This window comes from Dermacentor variabilis, chromosome 8 (assembly GCF_050947875.1).
Source record: "Dermacentor variabilis isolate Ectoservices chromosome 8, ASM5094787v1, whole genome shotgun sequence".
NCBI lineage: Eukaryota > Metazoa > Arthropoda > Arachnida > Ixodida > Ixodidae > Dermacentor > Dermacentor variabilis.
The window spans coordinates 161,691,271-161,710,748 of record NC_134575.1 but is presented as its reverse complement, the minus strand read 5'-3'; positions in this window follow the sequence as shown (position 1 = coordinate 161,710,748).

The following is a 19,478-nucleotide window of genomic DNA, read 5'->3' as shown; positions in this document are numbered from 1 at the left end:
GTTCCAAAAGGAGGTCGGCAGCTAGATCGATGGCGGCGAGTTCGGCCACTGTCGACGACGCGGCAAAGCGCAGTCGGCACTGGCGCGTTTCCGAGATGTCCGGTGCCGTGCAAGCAGCAGCACCGGACCCGTGCGGCGCCACCGAGCCATCGGTGTAGACGAGTAGTCATCCTGCCAGTCGCTCGTGCAGTAGCGAGGCGGTTTCCTGTCTCATGGCGCACACCGCAGTTCGGCGGTTTGATGCGACGCCAGGCACCGCGATGTTCACGTCGAGCAGACTGGAGTAGTACGGCAGGGAGACGAACTGTGGCGACGACCCGATGAGCTTTGAGAACTCGGTGGCGCGCTTGCCCATTCCCAAGTTCGGCAGGGAGTGGAGTCTGCAGACGAGCCCCTGGCCCTGTGGTTAGGGGTGCAGGCGCTCAATGTGGTGGACCGCCTGCTTTCGTGCAAGAAGCGATGGCGGCCAGTTGCCCACTTCCGCGAGTGTCGGCCCTACTTCGGAGGAGCGGGGAGGCCGTAAAGTTCTCGCACCGCAGTATGGTGCGCCATATCAATAGCATTCCAATTAGCCGCTCGAGTGTTGGTGGTGGGGAGGGCGTAGTGGTGTGCCCTGGATGTGGCCACAGAGTTGTACACTCGCAGTGCGAGTTGCGGCGTGCATCCGTGTCCACGCGCGAGAAGAGAGCGCGCGGCGCTGGCGACTTTCCTTGATTGCTTGCAGATGTGGGAGACGGCCGCATTGAAGTTGACGCGGCAGTCGATCTGCAGGCCGAGGTAATGGACGCTCTTGCGCCACGGGAGAGGGCAACGGCGCAGAGTCAGCCGTGGCGCTTCGGAACGTGCTCGCGTTCCTCGCGGGTGTACCAGCAGTGCCTCTATTTTGGTCGCCGACAGCTGAAGGCCGATTCTTCTCATGTACTGGTCCACCGCGTCAATCGCAGTCTGGACAGATGAACGCACTTGAGTAGGGCCAGTCGCAAAGAGGGCGATGTCGTCAGCGTAGATTGCCACCCGTAGTTCGTGCGGCATCGCTTTTGGGATGTAGTCCGGAAGTCGCGCGAGGGCAAGGTTAAGCAAAAAGGGGCTCAAAACACTGCACTGCGGAACACCAGTAAACACACTGCGCGGCCGGCTGAGCAAACCTCCAACCCGCACCCGAAGCGTGCGATCAGACAAGAAGGTTCGCACGTAGTCGAGTAGCCGGTCGGTGATGCCGAGCTCGTGCAGCGGACTGACGATCGTAGAATGCGGCAACCCATCGAACGCGCCCTGTACATCAAGCAGAACGAGGCAGCCGGCCTCGCGACAGCCCGCCGCCTGCTCGAGAGTAGCGACAACCTCGGCCAGGGCGTCTGCCGTTGCGCGCAGCCGGCGGAAGCCGCTCTTCTCGTGAGCGAGTGCGTCGAGTGCCGTCGCAATCCACTTCAGACGACGAAGTGCCATGGCTTCGAGTGTTATACCGGCGACAGACGTGAGTGAAAGCGGGTGGTAGGAGCTCACGCTGCTTCGCGGTTTGCGACTCTTGAGCGGTACCACGGTTGCTTCTTTCCACTCGGGAGGGACGACGCCGGTGCGCCAGACGTGGTTGTACACCTCCAACAGCGATGGGAGCTGCTCGTCGTCGATGTTTCGCAGGGTCTGGTAGGTGATCCCATCCGCGCCCGGCGCAGAACGTCGCCTACGAGCGTTGAGCACGATGCGAAGCTCGCTCAAGGTGAAGTCCTCCGTGCACAGCGCCTTCACCTGCTGCAGAATTCCATTCGTCGGAAACTAGCGCAGCGGCGCGAGGAGAGCGGCTTTGTTGTGCTCAGGAAGCTCGGGAATCTCGAAAGCTGGGCCGTCCGGTGGAAGCAACGGCGGCGGCGGTGCAAAAGCGGCGGCGAACTCGTCCGCGAGCTGCTCAGCGCTCAAGCCCTGTGCGACCGCGATGGAAAGCGCAGGACAGCGAGCGACCTTTGGTCGAAGGAGAGCGCCGAGAATGGGCCACGGGCGCGATCTGTTGCGCGTATCGTCGAGCGACACACACAAACTGCTCCAGCTATGATTGCGCCGCTGCCTGGCATGACGGCGGCACGCCGCATCAAGGCGATTGTAGAGAGTCCAATCCTCTTTCCTCTTACTCTTGATGGCTCGATGTTCAGCGCGGCGCCGGACAGCTCGAAGGTTAAGCAGCTTGATGTCGGGCACCGGCGTTCCCGCAGGCACAGAAGAGCATTTCGTGGCGGCGTTGACACAACGTGTCACGTGAGTCAGGAAATCCGTGTTCGCAGTAGGAGGCGTGGCACAGAGTTTCCGAAACTGTGTCCAGTCGGTAACACGGTAGGAGCGCCGCGGTCTATGGGCTGCAGCGTGCGGCTCGAGGGAGATCGGGTAATGATCGGAGCCCTGAGTGTCGGGGCTGCGTCGCCACTCGTAGCGGCAACCCTCGCTCACAAGCGACAAGTCGATGGTGCTCTTCCGCGCACCCCGGCGCACAAATGTGGGACTGCCGGTGTTTAGAAGTAGGAGGCCCGCAGAGAGGATGGCGTTCAGCAAGTCCCTACCTCGCGGCTCGGTGTGCGGGCACCCCCATGTTGTGTGGTGACTGTTGAAGTCACCCAACACCACAATCACCCCCGATGCGAGCGACAAGCGCAACCACGAACGAACTGTCCCACCGACGCACGGGCCGAACATAAACACTGGCGACACAGGTGTCGACACCCCCGACACGTACAGTCACGGCCACGCACTCGATGCCACTGGTCACGATGTCGATGACATTTACGACGGCTTGCGCGAGACAAGCGCAACATACAGTGATGTGCGGGACCGTCCAGGTGAATGCAGTGGATCACAGCAATGAGTCTTGTTGCAGGTCTGCGACTGGCATTCGGTGACACTGTGATAGGCCGCAAATCCGAGGAGGTTAAACTCGCCGGGACGCGCGTAAGTTTCTTGAAGCGCGAGCACGTCGTATTCGTGTAGTGAGAGGTGCTCGGCGTGTTCAGCGTGACGGCAGCGCATCGAGCGGACAATCCACTGGAGGATGCGCGGCCGACGTTTCGGAGATCGCCTATCCATGCTGGGGCAGGGCTTGCTGGGCTGCAAGGGCCGCGACGCACATTTGCCAAGTGGTGTCGTCCATCGCTGCTGTCTCTATGAGGGCGCATAGTGCTGCTGCGAGAGCCGCAATAACTGCATCCCTTGGATCAGATGTGGCGGAGGTAGTGGGCTGTTGCGTCTGCGCTTGCTCCGCCGGCTGGGCGCCGCGATCGCTGAGCGCGTCTCTGAATGGCAACCCAGGTTTTAGGACCGCGGAAGGACGGGTGGCTGCTCCTTGCTTCCGTCGGATGGCGTCTGATGAGGCGCGAGCTTTAGCGATGGCCTGCTGTCGCGTGAGAGGCTCTGGCGACAGTGACAACAGTACGGCAGCCTTCCTCTCCATTTGCCAGTTGGGGCAACGCGGCTCCGAGGCTGCGTGATTCCCGCTGCAGTTAATACAGCGCGGCCTCTGCGCGGTGCAGCCGGCGGTGGCGTGCGACTCTCCGCAACGGAGGCAGCGGGCACCGCGCGAACATGCTGTGCCGGCGTGACCAAACAAGCCGCATTAATCGCACTGGAGTCGCCGCGGGAGTCTGGGACGAACCGTGCGACGCTGCTTGAAGAGGAGCACTTCGGCTGGAACGGCGTGGCCGGCGAATCGCACCGCTATGTTGTGGCCCCTACGCTCGCATGAGACTGTCACGGAGGCTTCAAGGTGGTCTCTTATTGTGTCCGCGTCGAACGAGCGGTCGACACCGAAGATTGTGCCAGCACAAGTGTTTTTTGTGAGAGATTTCGCCCTCACTGGCACAACGCCGACGGTGCGGACTTGTAGGAGATGTGACAGTTCTGCCCCCGGGAGTGCGTCGACGGCGACAACGTTCCGTCGAAAGCTCACCCACACGCGGTGTGCCCCCTGAATAGCTGAGAGCAGTGCGGCGGTAGTTCCTTGCGTCAGACTCAGGAAGACTTAGGACCGTGTCAGCGCGATCTTCTGGAGGTGGGCCGCCGACCGAGAGTGTATGTGGGGTCATCTCGAGAGGCCTGTAGCGCGGCCTCCTTTTCCTGGCCCTCTTGGGTAGTGAGGGGGGATTATCGCTGTGTTGATTAGCCTGCTCGGTTGAATCCGAAGCGGAGATGAGTGCTGGGCGACGTTCAGGCTCGGTGTGGGGCTGTTGCTGCTGGCTGCTTTGCGGAGCGAGCAGCTGAAGCGGCCCGAGAACACAGCTTGGGCGCGGGTGGGCCGAGCCAGCTTGGTCGGTTGAGGAGTGCATTCCTTTTTCCCCTTACCTTTTTCACTTCGGCGCCGTCATTGCTCGTACCTTGAGAGCTTGTCGCACGTGTGGCCCTAGCGTGAGTCTTTGGAGAGGGAGACTGACCCTCTCTCTCTCGCTCTGTCGGGCGCGGACGAGTGGGTGGCTCGGCCAGTGGGGGCTTTTGTTCCCCGTTCGAATTGTCGGCGCTTGCTTGGGGAGCTGGCCCGTTCTGCGAATGCTCGGGAATCGCTGCCACGCGGAGGGCTGGGGAAAGTGACGCCGGGTGGCTGTCATGGCACCGGTGCGGGTCGTTCACTTGTTGTTCGCCATGTTGCGGAGCTTCGAGAGATGGCGGTGGGCTGCTTTCCGTCGCGGCCGCGGTCGTAGTTTCGTTGTCAACGCGAGTCAGCGGTGAGGCAGGCAATGATGCAGACGACGACGAGCGATCAGACCTCGTGATTTTAGAGGTTGGTGACCCGCTGCACGAGGCGCTGAGCGATGGCGACGACTCCGTGCTGTCAGAGCTGGTGGCCGGCGAGGAGGAGAACGTGCTGCCACTCGGAGACGTAGGCGCTGAGGCATTGCTGTCGCTTTCCATCTCGGCGAGAGATGCTGCGGTGGCAGTGGTGTTGGCGGCCTCTCGCCGATGGCGGTTGCGACGTGCGTGGCGGTTGGCGTTCTTGCGGCCGGCGTTCTTGCGGGTTGTCGGTGACAGGCGCTTTGGCATCCCTTCTGAACCCAGCATACGGCAGGCCTAGAAAAGCAGCAAGCCCAGTGTTCGCTAGCGAGGCTGTGGCGTGCCGAGACGAAACCCGGGCACTGTGTCCTGGGTGTCATCCATGTCAGCGTCCAACCAAGGGCCGAAACCGCCGGCTACAGGTGCATACTTTCTCCCCTGGGAGCCCTAAAAAGGGCTACGCTCAAGAGCGCTGTCGTGGGAGAAGGTTAACAAGTAGCTAGGGTTAGGGATAAAAACCCCTCTCAAAACTAGGGGTGTAGCGAGTGCCGTGGTCGTCGGAGCGAGGGGGAATGCGACCGCTCGCTACGAGTGTCCGGGAGCGTCTCCCCAATGACCTTCCGCCTGACCACAGCGAAGCCCTCACATGCATTCTTGTGTCGTATCGAGATATTTTTGACTAACGTAATCTGCGATCGGGCCAGATTTCCGCTGTCGCGCGTCATATGCACGCAGACGACGGCGGTCCTGTTCACTGACGCCAGTATCGAGTGCGTACGTGTGAGCGAAGCGTCATCCACTAGGGAATTTGGAAGTATCGTTGTTTGGGCTAGTTGGTTAGATAAAACGATGGGGGTCATAACATTGGAATACATGGACACGCTCGTCCTGATGCTTTCCTCTTGTTCGTGGCTTTCAGCGCTATGACCACCATTACTCTATCCGCTAAGAATCAAGAAGAGCAAGCAAAGAACACTATCAAGCCATCCTCCAGTCGCTGGATGTCCGCTGTCGTTTTAGCTAGAAAGGAGGTTCGATCATGCGTGTTTTTTGTGGACTATCGCCACCTGAATCACATTACGAATAAATAAGCTTAACGGTTACCGCGAGTTCCTGATGTCCTTGATTGTCTGCATTGTGTGCTAACTTCTCTTCTATCAACCTTTGATCTGGATATTGGCAGATTGAAGTAGACCCCATGAACCGAGAGAAAGCGGCTTTTGTAACTCCTGGTAGGCTTTAGCACTGGAAGGTCGTGGCTTTCGGTCTGTGTGATGCCCCGGCCCAATTCGAGCGAATGACGGACTTTCTGCTTAATGGATAGAAGTGCTATAGATGCTTATGTTATTTAGGCGACGTAATTGTGTTTTCAACTGTTTGATACACATGTTGAATGCTTTTCAGCGATTCTTGACGTGTTCCAACCTGCTGTACTTCAGGTAAATTCATCGATATGTTACTTTGTCTTCGCCCCATTACGATTCTTGGCCATATTGTGGGCGCCGCCGGCATACAACCTAACCCGAAGAAAATTCGAGCCATGAAAGACTTCCCTCTGGCCAAGCCCACCGAAGATTTCGCAGATTTGTGAGGCTCCGCTCTTATCTTTGCAGGTTTGTGAAGAATTTTGCAGTTAGTGCGAAGCCGCTGACATATCCTCTTAGGCAAGAGGGCCACCTTAACTGTCGGCTAGCACAACCCGCGGCTTTCTTCGAGTTAGCCACACTCCTCCCAACGCCTCCCATTTTGGTAAATCCCAACCGGTCAGCGAAACCTAAGTCCACCCTGGCGCGAATGGTTACGGAATAGTCTTGGCCCGACGGAACGCCGAAGGATCCGCGTCACCGCTTATGCGTAAGGCTGGTGTCCGCATCCAAGCGAAATCACTAAATTACAGAACGTTAGTGCGTTGCTCTGGTATGGGCCGTTTACACAAGTTTCGCCCTTATTTGGCAGACAGTTCACACCAGTTTCTGACCACCATGCCATCTTCTGGCTCTTTCCTTTGAAAGATACTGCAGGCATACTCGCCCGATGGGCACTGCGCCTACAATAGTACATCTCCACGGCCGTATACAAGACCGCACAAAGATGCGGATTGTTTATCCCGCTACCCTGTGGCCGAGCGTGACTTTTACGCATACGGAATTCCTCGATTGCCTTTTTTCCGTGAGCCAGTTGCTTAACATCGCTGACGAAGAGCATAGGGCTTGCTTGCGAAATGCTTATGCTTGCTTAAGCTTGCTTAAGCGAAATAATTAAGCGCATGGGATTTTGTCCTAGCGCCGCCTCTGTGCGTATGTTCACCCTGAAGCATGGTGCCTTACATCGGCGTAACGTGTACCGTGACGGTACTTACCTATTCCTCGTTATTTTTTTTCTCAAGTGATTTACCCTAAAGGCCCAGTTTGAGCATTACATGGGGGGGGGGGGGGGGGGGAGAACAACTGATATCCAAAAGCATAATGCAACGCGCATGTAAGTCGAATATCCTTATATGAATTCGTACATGCCATGCAACCTTTACATCACTTATCATTCGACAACATCATACGCCAACAATTCTTAAATTATAGAAACAATAATATTACATCCAATGGCATCTGAAGAAATGCAGGAAGCAATTTAATTTTTTCTAATTTCCGATTGTTTCGTTAAGTGCTTGTTTGAACACAATATGGTCAGTTATTTCGGCTATATTATTTGGAAGATGATTCCATTCCGAAATGGCTAAGTGCAGACAGCGAAACTGCAATAGTTTAGTACGTGCAAATGGTTGTTCGACCTTCAATTACTGATCAATTCGGGGCAAAATCCTTTTGTCTGGTAAGATGTGTGCCTAAGAGAAGATATTTTGGTGATGAAAAAGCTAATGGAAGAAAGTTAACCGTGATATCTTTCTTCTAGTCAGCAATGGGATGAGTCCTAGGTCATGTTTTATTTTAGTGATGCTTGAATGCTGTGCACAGCTACCTGTAATAAATCGCGCTGCCGCGTTCTGAAACTATTATAATTTGTTAATAAAATGCGCTTGGTGCGGGTTCCATATATATGAGGCATACTCAAGCTTTGAACGAAGTACGGTGGTATATGCAAGAAGCTTGGTATCACTATTAGCCTGACGAAGCGTTCGGCGAATAAAGCCAAGAGATTTGCATGCAGCAGAAACAATACAACCCACATTATTATGCCTAGACAAAGTCGGAGAAAGATGAACACCGTGATATTTAAATGATTCTCCAGTTTCTACAGCCCGACCCTTAAGAAAGTATGTGTGTTTCGTAATTTCACTGCAAGTAGTAAATCTTATAAGTTTAGATATGGAGGTACGGTATTTATGCTTATTTGCCAGTCTGAGCACCATCTTTCAATACTGTACAGGTTATTTTGTAATTTTTAACAGTCAGCCATACTTTTAATGGCCGATACAGAACGCAGTCATCGGCATATCACCGGATTTCCGTGTCTATATCCTGAGGAATATAATTTATATGCATTAAAGATAGAGTGGGTTCCAAAATGGCACCTTGATTCACACCGTAAAGATACCACAGGCATACTGCAGGCGTACACCTGCATTCAACAGTTCTTCGTGGGATTCCCGAAGCCCCAACCACTGGTCACCGCAGTGCTACTCGTTCGCCTGACTGCGTGCGCTGCCCCTTCTATTAACCTGTTCTAGTCGGCTCAGTGTGGCGTTATGTCTGTTCCTGCGAGCTCTGTCATCGCCGAAAGACTCCCTTTGCGCTTCCTGCTTGGTGTCGGCATCCCATCGACGTTCCCGCTTGAGTCCTCTCTGCGTCGCTTTCTACCTTCGCGGACCCTTTCCTACATCTACTTCAGGAAATGAATGGGTTGCCGTCACTCGCGATTGCGCGAGGCGCTACACAATGACATTAGACCGGGCGACAGACTGTGCTATAGATGTGGCGGACTTTCTCCTCGGTGTCGTAGTTTTAGCACATGGTGCGCCACGGAAATCGTTGACAGTCCGAGGCCGTCTCAAATCCGTAAAAGCAAAAATGGTGGATTCGAAATACAGAAGCAGGCGTTTAAACCTTCTTGTTTTCGGAATTCTGGAATACGCGAGTGTTTCAGGCTGGTTCTGAACACTTCAGTTCTAGACAGTTTGTTGCAGAGGAAACTTGACGCCACATGCGAATCAATTGCGAAAAGTTATAACCAGATAAAAGGAGACCTGTGCTTATTTACCTAAAATGTCACAAAGAAAGCCAGGAAATTGTGTAGAATACTTACAAATCGAAGGGCACCATAGTATCTGTGCAAAATTATTTGAAACTCGCGTTTCAAATTAAGAAAGCGCAAGCTGAGCTTCCTGTAATCTTCTATTGCTTCTGTCTTGGGGGCCGTGTGGCACCCGTTGGATATCCTGAACAATCCCGACAAAGTTCACGGTGCGCAGAATTTTACGCTATTTCCGAACTTTCCCGTATGCGCGCATACAGGTGAAAAAATTTCGCGTATAATAAATCAAAATCTGTGGATATTTTAGCGTGATGACATTTTTTATATTGTGGCGTAGCATAGCTTCTCTCCTGTGGTCGCTGATACTCCCACCTGAGTTGTAGTTCTTTCGCCTGTCAGTGACTGTGCATTGGATTATCACTTAAATACTATTTCAGTGCCCCCTTTGCACAATGGGAGATTTAGCCCTTGGGAGTGTGACGATGTGTCGAAGTCTTGCTGAAAGGCCACGAGGTATTTTGTAGTGAGTCACTAAAGTGTTCGTATACTTGACAGCTAAGCTTATAGCGTTTAGAAAGGACATGGCAAAGGAATGAGGTGAAAGAGCGCGAAAAAGACGAGGACACATGGAAACAAATACCACAGACAAGCGCTGTCTGTGGTATTTGCTTCCTTGTGTCCTCGTTTTTTTCGCGCTGTTTCACTTCAGTTCTAAGTATGAACCAACTAGCGCTCATCAAGATCTTACTAATGGGAAAGGACGTAGGGAGGGTTGCAAACTGAAATGCAGAGATTCGCAGTGACTGTTGATCTATTCGTGAATCCATTAACAATATCAATGATAGGATCAAGCAATTACATATATGTCCATGGATACCATCGTGAGTCACAAAATCAGCGATGTAAATGAGAAAACGAGTAACGAAGTGAAAAGCTGAAGCAAGCAGAGCGAGCAAGAACAGAGCAGATACGCTTCAGCGAGGACACCGAGTTTAATGGAATACCATTTGCCGGAAACAAATATCTTCGAAGGAACTTCGCACCAATTGCCACATGTGTAGGCACAAGTCACTGAGAACGACATCGATTGGCTACAACTCATCCCTTCTAATGATGAGAGCAAAGCAAACATCTTCGTAAAGTTCCCGACTATCTCTGCACGGAACGCAATACTAGCTGCAGCGCGAGACGCTGGGTACACTGGGCTCTGGAGCAAGTTATCCAGTCTATAATAATGAGTACCTCTTTGTTGATATTAAGGTACTGCTAGCTAAAGCTCGACAACTGAAATAAGAAAAAAATTCGCAGCTCCGCCCGAAAGGCGAAACACCGATTGCGATAACAAATTAGTAGATAGCTGTACAAGGTAAGGATAGTAGCTTTCTCAGCCATATCAACATCTAAACATTGGCTTGCTAGCTAGATTAACAATGATTGCATTTGTAAGCGTGACTCAACGAGGATGTAGAAAGAAGCACACACAGAGACAGCGCCGGATTTGTGTTTCTGCTTCTTTCTGTGCCCTTGTTAAGTGGAGCTTACAGTCTATAATGAAATCAAACTATAGTTGGTCAACGTGTTCTAACTCAATTAACCATTACTGTACCACGGGCACCCAGGTGAACATGAACACATCTTGCTCAATGAGCGCGCAAAGTCGTTGTGAAAATTCTGGCATTTCGCAGCAGAAGCAAGCGAATTGACCTTCATGCATGTTTCACTTCAGAGCGAACGAAACGTTGAAAGCACAGCGCATCTAAAGCTGCCGGCACTACGCGCACTGTGCAAACATCGCAGATCGCTTTGGGGAGGCCCGCGCGGACGCGAACTTTGGCCACGTCGCAGATCGCTTTCTAGACACACGAGCGCCAGTAACGCGTCCCTACGGCGTCCGCGATTTACGTTACCAACGCCTTATTAGTCGCCGCGCTTCTGTCTATTTTCTACGGAGCGACAGGCGAGAAGGATAAACGCACGTCCACGCTAGCGGCAAATATGCCGTAATGGCGAACCAATGGCGAACCAATCAATGATGAACCGGTCTCCAGTGCCGTAGACCCTCTGCCGCGCGAGAGGTGTCCAATGTAGACGACAGTTTGGCCGGAGCACCGCCCGCCGCACGAACGACGGGCCAATCGACGACCGGGAAGATGGGCGGCGGCGCCGCTAAAATTCGAATAACCAATGTTTTTTTTGCAGAAGGGCGGAGTTTGTACTGGCTCTTGCATTGCTCCCATTCTTAGTGGCTTTTTGTCCTGCTTAGACCGTGACATTTCATGACAAATGCAAGGCACCACAGTTTTTAAAACATTTAGACACGTTGATGACTTTTTAATTTTCATTAACTATTTAGTTTAATTTAGCTTAGTATGAAGTTTAGTTTGAAGTTTATTTTGTTTTCTTCATTACAGAAAGAGGAAACAAGAGCTAAAGGCCATCGGGCCTGACCGGAGCTCTTGCTCCTAAACGCGTTCGGCTTACATGATGATCCAATGTACGAAAAAAGCAAATATAACACGAAACAAGCAAGTATAATGTAGAAAATACAAATAAACAAGATAATGTGTACATTATACAATGACTATGTGAAAAAAGACATTTGTGCATCAATTTTTGTTTGTGCATTCACATTACAGCGCAGATTAAGGAATACATATATAGTGCATAAAAACATTAAGTGTGATAGCATTTTATGTATAAAAAATTTGATTGTGTATGAGAAGGTTTTTTATACATTGCTTAAAATTAGGCGCACAGAAATCAATTTTTTGCTCAACGATGTTTAGCAGCCTTGGTATTTGATAGTTTATATCCTGACGTCCGTGACGCGTGAATGGTATTTTCTTGATTTGATAACGTAATGGGTATCGAGGAGAAGTGGGTATGCTGACAACATGGAGCCTGTGTTTTTTTATATGTAAGAGTAATCTGTAATAAAATACTTAATTTGCTCGGATCAGTAAATGTTTGCCGAAGAGATTTTGTGTAGGTAAGTCACGCGGCCTACCATGGTAGTTTTCGAAAATTCGGGCTACTCGTTTTTGCCAGCCTAATAATATACCATTGTTTTTTGCTGCAGTTGTTCCTCAAATCAACACACAATAAGTTAGCTTCGAGTAAAGAAGGCCGGAGTATATTGCTTTCTTTAGCCATAAAGGTATTACATCACCTATTTTATACATACAGCCTACTATTTTGCTGAGATTATTGCTGAGCTTATTGACATGATTTTCCCAGGAGAGGTTCTCTTGGAACCATACCCCCAAAAACTTTTGCGTTGTTACTTGTTGTAGCCTCTTTGCTTGAAATAGAACACTTATATTAACAGGCAATAGCTTGTTTATCGGTTTAAATATTGTATATTTGATTTTGTTGACATTCAATTGTAGTTTGTTGATGTACAGCCATTCAGATCATAAATTTAAATAATCATTTATTTCTTTTTGAAAGCATTGCAAGAAAGAATTTGCAAGGACTAGTATAGTCTGCGTACATGATGATATCAGGTGAGGAAGAAATGTTAGGAAGGTCATTGATATAAAGATTAAATAATATAGGACCAATTATGGATCCCTGTGGCACGAGAGTCTGTATTTTGAGAAGTGAGGAAGTGGCCTGAATATGTGAAACAAACTGGTAACGATCCGTTAAGTAACTTCTCATTAAATCTAATGCTGTACCACGTATACCCTAGTCATAAAGTTTGCATAGAAGTATAACATGATTTACACTCTCCAAAGCCATACGCGGGTCCAGAAATAAGCCTACCGTGTATGAACGGTTTTTCATATTTTGCAGTATTTGATGTTTAATATTTAGGAGCGCATCCTCACATGATTTATTTTTTTGGAATCCATACTGCGCCGTACTAATAATAGCATATTTCCTGAAGAAACCTTCTAGTCGAGCGTTTAGAACAGTTTCAAAAAGTGTTGAAAAAAGAGGTAGTATTGATATAGGTCGGAAGTTGTTTACACTGTGGTCAGCACCACCTTTATTAACCGGGCAGACTCTGGCTATTTTAAGCTTGCTAGGAAAAATTCCGGACTCAAAATGACTGCTCTTCTTATGCCTTCATCCTGGAAACTAAGAAAGCGTTAGACACGTTCCAGAAGTGCTTAGTTCCCCTTCAAACTACTCATCAGATGCCGGTAGATAATTCTCTTCGTTTCCTTGATCTTCGCCTGAGTTTTCAGGACAATCACACGTGTTGGTCATATGAGCTGCGAGCCAACAAGCCACGTGTGCCGTGTACATCCATACATTCTAAGCTTGTTAAGCGGGCTATTATCAGTGTGTGCTTCAAGAATGCCTTTAGCAAGTCTTGCACACATGTAGTTGCATTGAAAAGCAAACTCGATGTTTGTCCTTGGCTGGATATCCTAAGGTGGTGCTAGTGTCTGTCGCGGAATGCATTTTAGGAGAAGCGCCATCCAGCACGCAGGAGTCAGTTGCCGATGCTCCTCCCTGCAAACGCCCTAAAGTAAGTGTTATATCTTACATGCACGGGATATCCCATAACTTGAAAAAGATGGCCCACAGGGCGAATGTAAGGGTTGTCTTTCTGCTCCCAACAAGCTCGGTAAGCTTTGCATGTTGACGGATTCAAATGCCGTCCCGTCCAATAAGTGCAGAAAGCATCACCCCAAAAATTTGTCGAGTGTGTTCACCAGGCACTGTTCCCGCTTTCATGTGGGAAGCAATATATCCCACAAACTGGGCGTTGCCTCAATGATCGGCTCCGCGAACACAGCGACAACGTAAAAAATGGCTCCGGGTCGTTCTTGGCGATTCAGTGTCGCGATCATGGATGCGAATCTATTCAGGTCCGATGCACGATTGTTCCCTTTGGCAGCACGCAACTCATCCGTGAAATATCTGAAGCACAGATGATTGCGAAATCGGGTGATAAGTGTGTTAGCTTCCCTTCAATGGCTCTCACAGAAAACGAACTAAGTTTCTTGGAGGCGCCATGCATCACATGACTCGTAATTATGTTACATGAATGCGCAGTTCATTTTCATGTAAGCGCATGCGCAGTCTACACTTCTTCACATTCATAAAATCGATTAAAGGGTACAATAAACTTAGTTGAAAGTTAGCGCTTGGTGTGTCGTCTTCTCTAACATCCGTGTTGTTTTTGTTACTCGATATCATTTGTGTAATGGATTACCGACTTGCCTGGAATGCTGCTGTCAATAATAATACCGCATTTTCTTCTGTATGTATTGTTATTGCGAAGAGCGACATCAGCGGTAAGAAAATATTACGGCTCGTGAGCGTCCGCGATTCATTCCGAAGCGCCGTCAGCTTTATCTTTGAAGGGAAGAGAAGGCCTAGCAACGTTATCAGCGCCGTCGAGCGATCAGCCGCGGTGAAGCTGTCGTCGGTGTCAGAGTGACCACCCCGAGCACTCCTCGATCGCTGATTGGCGACTTCGCTGTACGGCTGCCACACAAATGGATCTCGGATCCATACTCTCTACGGCAAAGAAATCTTGCCGTTTGCAAGCAAAACCATGCACCGTCGAACGGCGGTCCGCGAACGGCAAACGTTTTGCGGCGAGTTGCCGCGCAGCTAGTACGGCCGGGCCTTAACGAGGCACTGTAGCAGCCGCCGGAGAAGAACGCCGCTGCTCCTCGCCACACCACCCGGCCTAGCGAGCCACAGAAGGCACACATCCGGGCCGCGTTGCTCGCTCGCGCACGCGAGATTGAACGTTCGCCGGCTCCCTTTTAGACGCTTTCACTCATACGGAACCTCGCGGCGACGCCGACGGCAGAAATGCGCCTGGAGTGTCCAGATAATTGCCATCGCAATAAATATGGATGTTCTTTTGGGTGTCAAAAAGAAAGATTCTAATCCGTAAATCTGAAAAACTCGCGTGTCCTTCATGTAACATGTTACACAGGCCTGTACAAATTCGGTTAGGTTACCCGCTGTTTAAATTCAACATCAGTTACATCATGGGGTTTACAGATGCAATGGCGGAAAAACTACTAAAGAACGTGAGATTATTTTTGGTATTTTTGATATTTTTAAGACAGACAAAGGTGTGCTAATGTAAACGGCCTCATACCTTTCCCGCCTGCTGCTGTTTTGTTACTGCACCTCATAATCTCGTCATGTGCCTGCTCTAAACGGCTCTTTGAAATTGAGTAGAAGTAGTTGCTGGGCGAAGTTGGTTGGAATGTAATGAACACATTGTTGCGGTAAAACGAAAATAGAGACATGAGGGCAAGTAAGAAACGACAGGCCGAGCGCTGAACCTATCGTTTCTTAATTGCCTTCCTATGTCTTTATTTTCCTCTTAGCACAACAATGTATTCATTAGCTTTCTGAAACACCATTTCCATCCATGCGCCTAATCTTTTTGATCAATATTGTATGCTTTACAGCCTAAGGTGCATCACCGTTACATTCGCTTATGCATCCCATCAACAGTGTTGTCATTGAGGCAGTCATCCTTGGAAAAATTTAACTTGCTCGTAATATCCTTTTCGAGAGGCGGTTTTGCATGTATAGCATTTTATTCGTTGCAGTATTCACTGTGCTACTTCTGCAATGCATTCCCCTTCTTTGTATTGCTGCGACTTTAGCTTCGAAATGACTCTGAGTTGTGGTCGTCCATCTGAATTGAATTCAGTTGTTACAGATCAGCGTCTATCGAGTCTGTGCTTTCTTCATTCGAACATGCAGTAAACTTGTTCTCAAAGATGAGTTGTGGAATTTTCTTGATGATCTTAGGCATATATTTTTGGTGGTAATGGTACATGAAAATTGGTACCGCAATCACACTGATAGCTTGCATATTGATTGGTATATTGTAGCCTACATGTACAAAAATACCATAGGTGGTGGTGTTCGCATAGATGTGCAAACAGGCGTCAGCTACGAGTACGTTGATGAATGGTCTTGTTGCCGTGCGGACTGTTGAGTGGTGTGTTCCAAATTCCAAAACATAATTTTTACTGTTGTGTATAGACCCCCTTACGGCAGAATGCGAATATATTTTCCAATTTTTAGGTTCATTCTTTTGGCATGGTTATAGTTACAATTTCATTTACTACTGATGACCTGAACATCGGCATACAAACACAAACAAAAATTGACTTGTTCAATATGCTGTATTTTTCACGGTAACCTTTGTAGATCGGTTTATAAGAAACGACCGACCACGGTTGTTTAGTGGCTATGGTGTTGGGCCGCCAAGCACGAGTGCGCGGCATCAAATCCCGGCCACGGCGGCCGCATTTCGATGGGGGCGAAATGCGAAAACACCCACGTAGTTAGATTTAGGTGCACGTTAAAGAACCCCAGGCGGTATAAATTTCAGCCGTCGCACACTACGACGTGCCTCATTATCAGATGGTGTTATCATATGGAGGCAAATCAGATTCTCAGATGGAGGCAAATAAAGCCCCATAATTTAGTTTTTATAACAAACTCTACTAACATACTAAACCATATCCAGATAAGCATTGGCATATTGGTTATCATTTGCCAATTTGGCAAGCATGGCTGCACAGATTAAGCAGAGTCCCCCCCTCAATTCAGATACCCACTGTCAATACATATGTTCACAATATTTGTCCTGTTTTCTTGACGAAATAAGCTCATGGAGCTGGCATGGCATACTATTCCGTTCTTATAGTGCGTACGGCCGTTTATTTTACATCTTGTGCTGAGGAAACCAAAACACTTTCCTACAAACACGTGTGCAAACTGAATTGTGTTTGTAAACCATGGGTGTCCTGTGATCTAATCAAAATTGTAAAATAAACAAATAGGCTGAACCATGTGTTCTTAAATAGCCCTGATAAAGGCGAGTTGAAGGAGCTTAAAAAACCGCTGGAAAACTTTAATAACTTCCTAAACACGACTTTTACTACTCCATGATTGATGTCATCGTTGACGTAAAGCCGATATGGGATAAGCTGAATTCCTTTGTGTCATCCCGGCGATACGCCTGGGCGACACGTGTACTTCCTTATTGGGTGACGCGTTTCATCGTCTATCAAATGCTATCGCTCACCGCAGGACATGCCTCCATGTACCACAATTTTTAGAATGTTGTGGATGTTAGTATCCGCTGCCTGCTTTCGCTGAAAATTGTGTTCTCTGATTGCTTGTATGCGCGAGGCCAATGGTGCAGAACTTTCTGGAAGACACGTGGGCAGCATATATCAGAAGGGAGCCTTCGATAACACTTGCATAATAGCTGACGCGCTGGACCTGAGGATCAAATTTCGACGATCGTCGATCGTATTGGCCGCTGTCACTGTGCTTTGAGTGTAACGCGTTTGTGGGCACAACTTCCTCCATTAAAAGTTAGCTTCGTCATTCACAGATTTGTCGCTGCATTACTGACGGTCACTACTACGTGACAGTATTATAATGGCGACACGTCGGTGCAAATAAAGAGCGGGTAATGAGGCGGGTAACGAAGTGGGTTATAAGTTTTCACAAAGATGCGGCCCAGCAAGAAAATCTAATGACTGCTCTTGATCACACGTTCAAATCACTCATAATGTACCTTTATGTAGTTGCCTAGTCCCCTGATGCATTTTTTGTATCTTCATGGAACTGATGACATAGAAGTTGCTAATGTGTTGCGCACTTTAGGCGAACAAAAAGTCAGGGAATTGTTACTCAGAGGAATCACAAAATATCACCGTTGGGTTCATTGGTCACTCATGTATGGCAATAAAATACAATACAAATCACAACACAACAAGAGCAGTGCGTACATCTTCAAAAATTCAAAGAACAGAAAAATAAATATGAATAAATCTTTCAGAAGCTTGAAGAACGAAAGTGGTGACATGTATAATCATTCGATTACTCTACTTATCTTATAAATGAAATTATCTATCACTGTAAAAAATGGACTTAGTATCCTGCCACGTACACAAATAATTGGATTGTTCCATAACTGGAAAAATGATCATCAAATTGATCATTTCTCTGACGAGCTGTCTGTTACTTCAGGTGTCCAACAGGGCAGTGTTCCAGGATCTTTATTATCTCTAATATATATTGTTGATAATAACGCGATAGCATTAAGGGCCCCGTGTCGCAGAATCTCCGACATCACCGTGCTTAGAAAAAGTTTATTTAAACAAGCGACGATGCGAACGCTTAGTCACTATCACAGCGCCATCCCAGCACCAGGATAACATATACAAAAACCGAAGCATTGTACACACGGCCCGTTTTGATAGTAGTGTCCGAGTCCTCACTCACTAACAAATAACCACATAGACCCACGGAAAGGCACAGTTGCGCATAAACGAATTATAACATGTATAAAATGATGGTAAATATTTCCAGCGTACAGAATGGTTATGTACAATGATGATGCTACAGAGAATTTACATAATTTTGAAGCTATGCTATGGGATGTGTATATACAAAATCATCATGCATATGAGAGCACGCGCACGCAGTAATCACGGGCTCCTGCATTCTATGCACATTCAATGAATACTTTTGATGTCCTGGCTAGAAGAACCAAGCTGGTCGAAAATTAAGCCATACGCGTCTATCAGACTCAGGCAGGAAAGGGCGCGACCACTGTCGAAGAAACTCTTCTTGCCAAGGAAGAACAACTCCTCTGACAGAAACGACAGTAGCTCCGAGTAGAGCCTCTCCAGAAGGGCAAACAGAGCGCAGCGACGATGCCTCGGATCAACTGCCTCACACCAGTTACGCCATATACAAAAGGACCCCGCCGCAATAAATGTCGCGCAAGCTGGCCACGTTAGCACCGACCAGATGTGATAAAGCGGGTAACTCCAAGGCTATGGAAACTGTATGCACGGCCCTCCAAAATACTCTGGCAATGAAGCACTGCAGCAGCGCAGGTTTATTGGATTTTTGAAAGGGGGCAATTGGGACACAGCAAAGATGGAACTACGCCACACCGCTGTAGCATGTCAGGAGTCAGAAGCACTTGCTACCCTAGATGCCTCATGAAATCTGGTAGGTGCCCAGGCGAAAATAACGCCGTTATCGCATCCCACGACACAATATTGGAACGTGCGCGAAGCGCTGGGGGAACTAGAGGAAGCAGTGAGGCTGGCATAGTATCTATAATACAGTTTTCAAGAACGTCTACATTAGGACATGCCTGTTGTATGTGGCGACAAAATGCAACGGCCGTTGAGTTAATTGCAGGTGTGGTTAACCATTGTGGTCCGCGATTTATGTGCACGCCCGGTAACAAGTAGCGAATTTGTGTGCCAAGAAAATAGCAGGCGAGTTCACGCGCAGGACTGGTGACGCTGTAACAGTCGGAGCAGAAATTGCAGAGCAAGCAGCTGGCAGTAGAGGAACACAGAGGGGAATGTGAACCCACCGCGAGAGCGTGGTTGCCCAAGCACCGCGCGACAGACCAGTTCTGTACTGCCCGACCAGAAGATGGAACCAAGAGGTGATTGCAAGGACCTAGTACCTAGTAACCCATAATATTTGCTCTACTACGTGACAAACGTATCACACTCGACCTCAAAATACAGACTGTGCAAAGA